Below are 11708 nucleotides of genomic sequence, written 5' to 3'. Positions count from 1 at the left end.
ACAGGAAAACCATAGAAGATATATTCATTAAAATATCCTTTAGGTAATGGGATCAGTCTCAGTAAAGTGACTAAGTTGCTTCTTGCTGATTGGTGAAAAATAAGAATCACTTTAACTCCAGAGCAGAAAAGAATCATAGATCTTTCTTACTCTGTTAATTGACCTTGCATGTGGATTGAGAAAAATCATCAAAGAATTCCATTTGAAATCAGGAGGTCACATGAATGTAAAGGGCCTCTGTTTAAATAAAAAATAATATGGTTTAATAATACTCATAGTAATTATGACACAGTATAAAGTAAGCTAACCGAAAACTATAAAGCAATCTCGGTAGCAGTTGCTAAGTTATTATCAAGGACTAAACCCTTTCAGAGGATGGTGGCTGCGAACATTTTAATTTTTCACTCAGTTCCAAGTTATCTAGAGAAATCTCCTATGTAAACTACAGTCTAGAAACCCTTTCTTTCAGTGCACAAGGCTGAAAATATGGCGGAAAAAAAGAAAAAGGAAATTATATTTGCAAGCACACTGGTTCTTTTTTGAGAGTGCAATGGAGGCTGATTCACATCAGTGAACATTTACTCTTAAAAACAAATCTCTCTTACTCTTTGCCTCGGTGGTCACTGAGCCAAGAAAAAGGCCAATTGGTTTTAGGGGAAAGAAACAATAGCAAACATGTGAGACATTGAAACAGCGAGAAGTTGGTGAAGGCAGCTCTGTTTCATCACAGGCGGATTTCCCTTCAATTGTGAATATTTAAGATTATACAGAACACTTGGGCAACTTTTAAAGGTTCTCGTTTAGATACCTGCAGAGGAATCTAGTTGAAATACATAGGACACTCACCTGTGAGTCTCACGCAGCAAAATTTCTCATCACTTTTATCGTTTTATCTCTGAAGAAGGCCTAAGAGATTCTGACTATGGAAATAGATAGCTTACAAAATTTTTCCCAAGTCCGGCATATTTATTTTAGACACTTAATTTTTTCATGGTTTTATAAATTAGTAATTTACGGTATTCATGTTGTGTAAAGATCAAATTCTTATTTTAAATTTAGCTTTAAAAGATAGCTATTTTAAACAGAGAAAATAAAAACAGCATTTTAGAAATGTTTTTGTCAACACGACTAAGAAAATAGGTCTTGCTATGTTATTCAAGTCACATTTTGAATAATATGCTTCTGTTAGATTTATGCTAAATCTAAAATTTGGCAGACAAATGTATTAACGTGATTTTAAATGCTGTTGTTGTTGCCTTAGCTTTTTATTGCTTAATTGAGAGTATATGCCACACTGGAGAAAAGGGAACCCTCACACATTGTTGGTGGGATTGCAAATTGGTACAGCCGCTGTGGAGAACAGTCTGGAGGTTTCTCAAAAAATTAAAAATGGATATACCTTTTGACCCAGCAATTGCACTTCTGAGTTTTTATCCCAAGAAAACCAAAACAATAATCCATAAAGATCTATGCACCCCTATGTTCATGGCGGCACAATTTATAATAGCCAAGATATGGAAGCAACCTAAGTGTCCATCAACAAGCGATTGGCTAAAGAAGTTATGGTTCATACATACAATGGAATATTACTCAGCCATTAAAAAAAAATGAAAGCCTACCATTTGCAATGACATAAATGGATCTAGAGGTTATTATGCTGAGTGAAATGAGTCAGACAGAGAAAGATAAATACCATATGATTTCACCTATATGTGGAATCTAAGGAACAAAAAGAACACACTGATCAAAAACAGACACACAATTTGGTGACAGACAGAGGGGAAGGAGTTGGGGAACTGGAAGAATGGGGCGAAGGGTTAAAGAAGTACAATTTAGTAGTTGACAGGTGGTCACGGGGATGGGCAGCACAGCATACGGAATGCAGTCAGCATTAATATATTGGCTAAGTGGAAAACCAGAGGAGAGAAGAAGCAATTAGGGGGATCGATTTATAAAGTATATAAATGTCTAACCGATGTACTGCATACTTGAAACTAATAAAATAAAAAAACAGTATATACCAAGAATATAGTTTTAGTGAAAGAGAAAAAATATAGTCTCAAGGGCTAACTCTATTCTTATTTTATATTAGAGGAAGGAGTATACACTTTGGGGGTTGAAAATTAACAATGGCATTTATTTATTTATTTTTGCCAAATTACAAAGGACCTAAAGAGCACAAGACTGTAGTTTTTTCTATTCTATATTTTTTTTAGAACCAATTCGCCATTTTCAAACCATCCCTTGAATTGTTATTGATTTGATAATCTAACACAGAGAATATACTGGCAGAGACACTGTTCTTTTCTTTGGCATTATATAAACTTAAAAAAAAAATAGCACTGCTATAAAGTATGAGAATCTTGCTACTGCAAATCAGATTGGAAAAGTTTTCATGCCTCATTAACACCTGTGCTATAAATTCAGGTTTAACAGTTTGACAAAGTAATATTTCAAATTGCAATAATCACAGAAGTGTTTATTTTAATGGTTTCAAATGCCAAGCGGAAGACTCTCAGAGTTAATAAACATCCCCAAATGGATTCTCTGTGATAAGAGAATATCAATGTCATTTGCTCGTTATGCGGGGGATTTAAATTGAGTCATATCAAAGAACCAATTCTGTCTTTCAAGTTCCACATGCTTTCTTTTTTCCCCTAATTCTCAGTGTTTTAAATTTACATGATGATACACATATCAAAGAAAAGGGAGCTATATATGTGTAACCATTTTTTTTTTTTTTTAAAGAACACTGACTTCCAAAATTGGATAATTAGAGAGTCTCAGAGTCTGAATAACTTTCTGGACAAGAAGCTCGCTATACTTAGTTTAACCCACGAGGTTCTTACAAAGTATCTCGAAATGGTAATTACTAAGTAGAGACACATTCGTAATACTGCCTACACATATTTAGTGGTCATAGTGAGACAATACACGATGACTGTTAACTACGACAAAAGTATCAAATTATAACATCAGAGGTGTCAGAAAGTTAGTCATCCCTTTATTCCCAGTTAAGGAAAGAAAGCACAGAAAAGTCCTGACACTTTTCTGTGATGACATCCCACAATGTGACAACTGCATCTGGGTCTCCTGACACCCAGCTCCAAATTCTTTCCCCTCCTCTCCACTACAGTCTCAGTAGTGGGACAGGGGCCATAGGAACCTTATAGTAGGTGTGTATTTTTAAATTCTTACAGATCCACCGAAATTGCAAAGACAGAACAAAGAGGTCTGTCGTGCCCTTCACCTCGTTTCTCATTTGGCTGTATCCCACAGAACTAGGGCACCATGAACTTTCGTATGTATGATATTGGTCACGTGAGAAGAGGCATGGAACCACCACTGCAGGGACCATGCAGAACTCTGTCACCACAAAGACTTCGCTCACGCTACCCCTTTATAGTCAAATCTACCACCCCCTGGCTCTCCACATCATAACCTAGAGCCATCTGCTGGTGGTAGAAAGCTGACCATCCTTCACGTCCCTGTCGGCCGTTGCTGCTGTGAATAAACTTTCAGCTCTATCCTTTCTTCTCTCTTTCTGGGACTTCGATGACGTGAACGAGAAGAGGCATGGAACCACCACTGCAGGGACCATGGAGAACTCTCTGTCACCACAAAGACTTTGCTCACGCTACCCCTTTATAGTCAAACCTACCACCCCCTGGCTCTCCACATCATAACTTAGAGCCATCTGCTGGAGGTAGAAAGCTGACCATCCTTTACGTCCCTGTCGGCCGTTGCTGCTGTGAATAACCTTTCAGCTCTGTCCTCTCTTCTCTCTCTTTCTGGGACTTCGATGACGTGAATGCTAGAGATTTTGTTACAGCTGCACAGGTCCCTGAGACCCTTGTTCATTTTCTTCTCCCTGTCTGTCCCCTCTCTGTTGTTCAGACTGAATCATTTATATCGTTCTATCTTCTCATTCACTGATCCTTTCCTCTGCCCTTTATATTTGGCTCTGGAGTCTACTCTCTGAGGGTTTCTTTTTTGTTTATTGTATTTTTTAGTTGTAAAACTTGCATTTGGTGCTTTATGTCTTCTAATTCTTTGCTGAGGCTTTTCTATTATTTGTTTCAGGAGTGTTCGTAACGTCTTGTAGAAGCATTTTGATGATCGCTGCGTGAAAATCCTCATCACATAACTAACTCCACCTTTCCTAGCATCTCAATGTCGGCATCTGTCAGTTATGTCGGGTCGAGATTTCCCTGGCTGTTGGCATAAGGAGTGATTTTGACATTGCCCCGGCCATGCGAGGGTATTATGTTATGAGACTCTGAGCATGAAATCAATTTTCTGCATTAACGGATCTTCTCTGACGTCACATTGCCTTGTGACCGCCTGGTTGAGGTGAAAGTCGAGGTTTCTCATTCAGCCTCCTTCGACGTTATGTGGTGGGAAGGATGCTTCGTCACTGCTCAGTGGAAGTGAGATTTTAGGCTCCCCACTGATCCTCGGCAGACACGATCCTGGCTGGGAGGGGAGAGGGGTGCCTCGTTACCTTTGGGTGCGGGTGGAAATCTGGGACCCCCATTCTTCTCTGACACGACTCTACCACGAGGCAGCGGGAGGCTGGAGACTTGACTAAGGAAAGCCTGGTGAATCTGGAAGCATAAGCTTTCCACTTGGTCTTTGCTAATGGGGGTGGAGCTGCATTATTTTTTACGGTGTTTTGCTAGAGCAAGTGTTTATTGTATTCTGTTCTTGCCAGGCTGCCCCTTCCTTGGGCCTTCGGCGAGAGAAATCTGTTTGTTTGTTTTCTTGTTTTGTTTTGTTTTGTGGGCATATTTGTTTTCCCTTTGCCCATTTGCTGTTTCTGTGTTGCGGGCTTCTCCAGCATCCAGTCCGGGATGTGTGAGGCAAAAAGAAAGCCCAGGGAATTCACTGCCATGTTGTCTGTCAGATCCCAGTGTCCATAGCCAGTCTGCCTCCTCTCTCCCGTCTTCAGAGTCTTCTTATACTTGTTTCGTACAGACTGTCAAGGGTTTGGGCCGTACTTCGCGGGAAGAATGGGATGTGTGTCTCCTCCATCTTGATCTGAGCTGGAAGACCTAGGTGTCGTTTGATCCCACAGGTATGTATGGAATAGGGAGTGTCAGTGAAAGAGAGGAAGTGGACACGGGAAGGTGTTTAAGGTGGTACTAGAGATAGGTTTTTTAAATTCATTTTTATTGCGGTAACATTGGTTAATAGCATTATATATATTTCAGGTGTATAACATTATCATTCGCTATCTGTGTACTCTATTGCGTGCTTACCACCAAAAGTCGAGTTGCTGTTCGTCACCGTATATTTCACCCCCTTTACCTATTTCTCCCACCTTCCATTCCCTTTTCCCCAAGAGAATGGTAACCATCATCCTCTTGTCTGTATGAGTTTGTTTTTGTTTTGTTATATTCGTTCACTTGTTACTTTTTTTGTTTTATATTCCACATATGAGCGAAGCCATATGGCTTTGTCTTTTTCCCTCTGACTTATTTCACTTAGAATAATACCCTCAAGATCCATCCATGTTGTAGCAAATGACAGTATTTTATCATTTTTATGACTGAGTAGTATTTCATCATTTGTATAGACCACATCTTCTTTATCCATTCAGTAGACACTTAAGTTGCTTCCACATCTTGGCTTTGTAAAAAATGCTGCGATGAACATAGTGGGGCATATATCTTTTCAAATTAGTATTTTCATATTCTTCAGGTAAATTTCACAAACGTGAATACTAAACTGGCCGATCTGCCTTTTATGATGACGACGTTTCAGGTGGCGGTGATGTCAAATCCATCAGATCACAGAGGGTCAACAGTGATGACTGAGAGTGAGCAATCCTGTCAGCTCTGAGCCATGTTCACTGTATTTAGATGACTAAAGATTACATTTGGTAGTGACGCACAAACAGCCTGCCTGTCTGAAGTTAACAGTCAGTGATCCCATACATAGCATCCGATTCTAATTTCATTCTTGTTATTCCTCAGTGCCTTTTATAGTCACAGTATTAAATGCGGTATTACTCAAGGTGTCTACTGAATCCACTTACTGATATTTTGTGTTTTCTAAAAGATTAGTCACGCTGATGCAAAAACAACAGCAAAAACAGATAATAATTATTCTTTTAATAATTAATAACATTTTTAAAATAATAATATGTTTTAAAATCGGTCGCATTTTAAAGAAAACGTGAAGTTTAAATATAATGATAGTTTATGTATTTTATCTCAGGGCGGATTTAATTTCTGTTCAATTATCTAAGGCTGTATCATCACCCCAAAACTGACATAAAACAACAATAATTTGCTATTTCTCACAAGTCTATGAGTCTGAAGCTCTGTCAGAGATCAGGTTGGCGATTCTTCTGTTCCACTTCAGAGGGGCTGGGTTTACTCCTTTGCCTGTGTTCAGTGTGTAGCTGGGTTAGGAGGTCCGAGAAGGCTCTATGTACATATCTGACACCTCATTTCTTTCCACGTGACCTCTCCACGTGATTAGCTTGGTCTTCCATAAGGTTCTAGGCAGAGTTTCAAGAACACAACAAATGGAATCTACAGATTCTCTTAAATGAAGCCACATATTATCAATTCTGCCACATTTTATTGGCCAATACTAATCACAAAGCCAGCCTACATTCAAGAGAAGGGGAAAATGACCCCACTTCTTCATGAGACGAGAGATCGAATTTTATTGCAAAAGCCACGTAAAGTGAAAGATATTGTTTTGTGATCATCTTTTGAAATAATAATGCGTGTAGACTTCCTGGGTGAAATTGCTCATTTCATAATTTGCAGCTAGAGATGCTGTTCCTTTAGTAGTACAATAGTTTATTTCTATTATAACTTAAATAGTTTATTATAACTAATTATAATTATGTAAAAGGCAAATCTCAAACAAATGACCTAACTTGACATCTCAAGAAACCAGAAGAAAAATCTAAGTTCACATTTAGTAGAAGGAAGGAAATAATAAAGATCGGAGCAGAAATAAATGACACAGAGATGAGAAGAATAGAAAAGATCAGCGGGAAAAAAATGAGCAGTTCTTTTAAAGAGAGATTTTAAGAGTTTTCAGTCAATTTCTCTTTTCTCCATCAAACCATCCCATCCCTTTGTGTGTGTACACACACACACACGCTCGCTCGCTCGCTCACTTGTGCGCGCGCTCTCTCTCTCTCTCTCTTTCTCTTTCTCTTTCTCATCTTTCTCTCTCTCTCATCTCTGACAGTCTAGCGCTATACAGTCTACATTCTTGAAGTAAACAGCAGGGCAGCTTCCTGGGCATGTGGCCTGTGCAGTTGCACAAGATCCTGCACACAGAAGAGCCTCACACTTTCATGCTCTTCTGCCAACGGACTGTCTCGAAATTTTTGACCAAAGGGCCTGCATTTTCTTTTCGCACTGGGTCCAGTCTCGTTACTGTGTTTAGAATGAGCTTTCGATCCCTCACAATATGCTACCTGGCAAGTTTTCAAACATATTTCGAGATACAGCTTAAATACACCTTGCCTCTGAAGATTATCTCAACTCCCCACCTCAACTTGCAGGAAGAGGAAGTAGCTCTTGTATCTCTTGGCTCCATGACACTCGGCATAAACTGATATTGTCGTAATTGTTTAATTTTTTATGACTATTTGTGTATACATTTTTCTCTTCTATTAGTTGGGCTTAAAAAGCGTGCTTTATTATTGCACACTTAACCAATTTCCCAGTGCGTCGTCTGTGGCATGTATGGTAAACATTCAATAAATATTTGAATCAAAGAACAAATAAATGGAAGAATAGAATATCGTTATGTGTACTTGTCTTTAAAATAGTAAGAGTAGGCACTATCAATTTCAACACCAGATAAATTTGTTTGCTAACAGTGTGTACCTCCTATGTCTACCGAAAGCATTCCATTACAATTTTTGCCCAGTCCTTCCATTTGTTCTTTATTGGAAATATAAAACATACCGTAACCAGATATTCAGTAACCTTCATGCAGTTATTACTTGAGCTTAACTTCTTCCTTTAAACTTAACTTTCCAGGGGCAATAAGAGTCAGGCACACAGTTTAGCACTTACCGATGTGCTGCTCTGCCTGTTTTCATTAATTCACCTTTGCAAACCCATCCACAACCAGGTTCTCAGTTCACGCAGAGGCTTCTACTTCTGGCCAAGATGAGGTAGCAGGGACCACTTGACCCTCCCATCCGAAAGAACCACAAAACCAGAGAACACATACAAAATTATGATTTTCAAGACATGGGACAGGAATGGATAATGTACATCAACCCTTGAGAAATTAAAAACAAATGAGGAGAGGCCTGTGATCCCTGAGCCTCCTGCCTGGCTGTGGTTCCTGGCTGCAGGGCAGGTGCAGGAGGAGCTCAGCTGTCTCCCTGGGTTGGGAGACAGAGCTGGGAGTCCCCAGAGCCCAAGATGAGTGGGGTTCTTGGTGGAACAGTGTTGAAGAGGAGAGAGCCGCATGGAGAGGGAACGCTGGACTTCTCAAAAGGTTCCCTCTGGGATCTTCGGTGGGACTGAGTCGGACACATGTGTGAGGAGACTCCCTGAGGCTGGAGAAAGTACTGTGAACGAAGAAAGGGATCGATACTTGATGCTCGCATAGGGCTGGACGTGGTGCCTGTTTTCACCAGACAGAGGGAGAAGCCTCGTACTTCCTAGGGCATGGGATAGCCCCTCACAGATGTTTGACTGAGTGATGGAGCAAAATCAGCCCTAGACTAAATGCTGTTCTGGTCCCACCTAACAAAGCTTTAAAATAAGACCCAAAATAATCAAAATGTTTTCAAACAACCGAGTTATAACAAAACTTGATATAGGAATAAGCAAATATCTAATGCAGCATGGTAAAATTCACCATGTCTGCTCTTCAATCAGATATTGATAGACATCGAAACTAGTAGGAAAATAACCCATAATGAGGAGAAAGAAAGTTATCAACACGGGCCAAGAAATAACACAGATAACAGAATTAGCAGACAGGAATGCTAAAACAATTGTTACTGTTGTATTCCATGCACTCAAAAAGCTAGAAGAAAATTGAACTTTGAGGGATTAAAAATTACATAGGATGCAATTAATGTCAGCTCAGACATCGTAGAAGATTAGTGAACTGAAAGACAAATAGAAAGTACTTGGAAACACGCATACACAAAGAGCATCAGTGAACTTTGGGACAACGTGGTGTCCTGAAAATGGGAATGCAGAAAAAATATTTAAAGAAGTATTGACTACAAAATGTTCATATTTGATGAAAAGTATAAATTTGAAAATATAAGAAGTTCAACACTCTCAAGCACAAAAAATGAAGAAAACTATGCTAAAGTACATCATAATTAAATTTTTCAAAGCTAAAGATAACTGTAAAATATTAAACTCTTTGAGGTCATTCTGTACATTTCTTGGGTATCACTGAATATAGTTCAACATAGCAACATACACATATTTGTTACTTATTCTGTACTCATAGTTTAATTTTATTAAATCGATTCTTAATATATATAAAACCTAATAATTTCTCCCTGACATTTCCTAGTATTTCTTAGTTGGACATGTTTCTTATTCACTTACCTTTTTATAGGAAGGTAAGTAACATACTGCAAAGAATTTTGCAGTGAAAAGTGTTTATTAATCAAATTTATTTATGCAGAAGTATGAGATTTTACAAAAGGTGGTCTTGTTTTCGATAAAAATATAGCCTAGTTGATTTTTGACTAGATAAGTCACCTTATAAAAATTTCACTCCGTATTAAGAAACCTGGAAAAGTAGTGTGGGTCCATGTGCTTAATCTTGGGACACATTAAGAAGGGGACACTAATCGATTAATCAATACATGCTTAGGTCAGATAAAGTGAACTAATATTTTCACAGAGCAGCTAAAATGAGTGAATTGCTGAATTCTCACAATGGTGCTAAACCAATGTAGACAGTTGATAAATAAGTAGGTAGGTAATTAGGTAGGTAGGTAGATAGATAAATAGATACATACACACACACACACACACCCCCAAGAAAGTTTGGGAATAGTGTGAATGTAAGAAATACACATTAGCTTATAAATGATATCCACTAATAGAGAAACTATATTATATTTTCCTCTCAAATTTCCTTAACTGAAACCAACCTGCGTAAAACACTAGCCAGTGCTAGTAGCGTACTTGTCCAGTCTATACCCTTTTCATTACACACCCCTCTTTTTCCCCAGCTGTGGACTCTTAGAGCCACTTCCAGTCCTACCATCTGGAGACTGATAGGGCTCCTCTGTCAGTCTGAGATGTCATGTTAAGTCTTTTTATTCTTCAATTTCTTTATCTGTACATCCTTCTGAGCGCTAAGGCACTGCATGTAATAAGTACACAACAGCAACTTCAGGTGTAAATCAATCGTACGAAAATACATTTCAGGGAATAATAGCTTTCTATGGGTAAACAGAAGACAATTGTATTCTGTCTTTTTGTTTATTTTTTTAATGTATTTTTAAGGGATGACTTGAGCCTTGACCTCAAAACGTCATCTTAGTCCTGCCTTTTCCTTACTAAGGCAACCCTTAGGTCTCTTTACAGCCCACATCATCCTGTTTTCCCCAGTCCTAAATACCTGTGTGTTTTTATTTTGTTTCAAAATATCAATTCACAGCCTCTTCTGGATAAGATCAAGTCAATACCCAAATGTGGGACAGATGTCAGGGCGAAGTATCAGTTTGGGAAAACCATCTGCACCCTTCGTAGGCGATCTGGTCGGAGAGACCGGGAGCATTCCTGTCTTGTTCACTCTGTAGTTCTCCTGAGACCGTGTCTTTTTTCCACACAGATGTAGCGTGATTTCTACATTTATAGGTTCTTATATTAGTAGAAGACACCATTGTGCGAAATAGGAAATGAAAACTCATTTTACAGTGGAAAAAGTAAATTAACATATACTGCTTGTTCATTTTCTTGGGCATAAAACATATAGAATAATTAGATTACTGCATATTTAAAGAGTGTTGAAACATTGTGAATTCTTCCAGTAAAAAAAATAGTGGTCAGTTGTTCTTTGTATTTTCATTCGAGAAAACTGCCAATGGGAAGGAAATCAATAATAAAAGCGTCAGGCAATAGGGACTTTAAAAATATATGGAACACATGAATCATTTGTGAAATCGTATAAACCATGAAACACTCTGAGCTTTGAGCCCATGTCTACATATCACTCATGTTTGCATAAGTGAATTTTTTTCTTTAAAAAATGGGAAAAAAAGTTTTATTTTTCAATATACTTGTTCGGTTTCCCAAAACATGAAATTCCTTCCTGATCTCTATAATGGGAATTTCCAAGTAGTGTCTGATCGAACGTGATGTTTTAGAAGCTTGCAAATGCCAGAAAAAAAGATTGATCGATATCCAGAATCATAAGTAAGATGTCTTTTTTTTTTATATTTTATTTTAATTTTTTGAGCAAAGCTACCTGGAAACCTGAAAAACAAAATGGCAGACCCCAAAATCATGGTAAGATTTTCAGACAATTCCAGAGGTTAAATGAAAACCCCTGTCTACTCGTGATTTAAGGGTCCCTGTGAAGGGCATCTTGCTTGACGGGACCAAAAATAGAACGAAAAGCTCCAGATTTGTCCAAATCCAAAAGCCTGGATATAGAAAACTTGTTCTGTGTGAGACTTGATCTTTAGATCAACTTTTCCAAGTACCCCAAATCCTTTCAAAGGGCGTGCT

The 11708-nt window shown here is 38.4% G+C and overlaps 1 protein-coding gene across 1 annotated transcript in view; it reads left to right on the top strand.

Annotated features, from left to right (window-relative positions):
• The window catches only part of CNTNAP2 (contactin associated protein like 2), a 1631342-nt gene that overhangs the window by 260251 nt on the left and 1359383 nt on the right, over positions 1 to 11708 (top strand). The gene's annotated exons all lie outside the window — the stretch shown is intronic.

This window comes from Pteropus alecto, unplaced genomic scaffold, assembly GCF_000325575.1.
Source record: "Pteropus alecto unplaced genomic scaffold, ASM32557v1 scaffold48, whole genome shotgun sequence".
NCBI classification, from domain to species: Eukaryota; Metazoa; Chordata; class Mammalia; order Chiroptera; family Pteropodidae; genus Pteropus; species Pteropus alecto.
The sequence above is the reverse complement of the archived record's forward strand: the minus strand, read 5'-3'. Positions and strand labels throughout refer to the sequence as shown.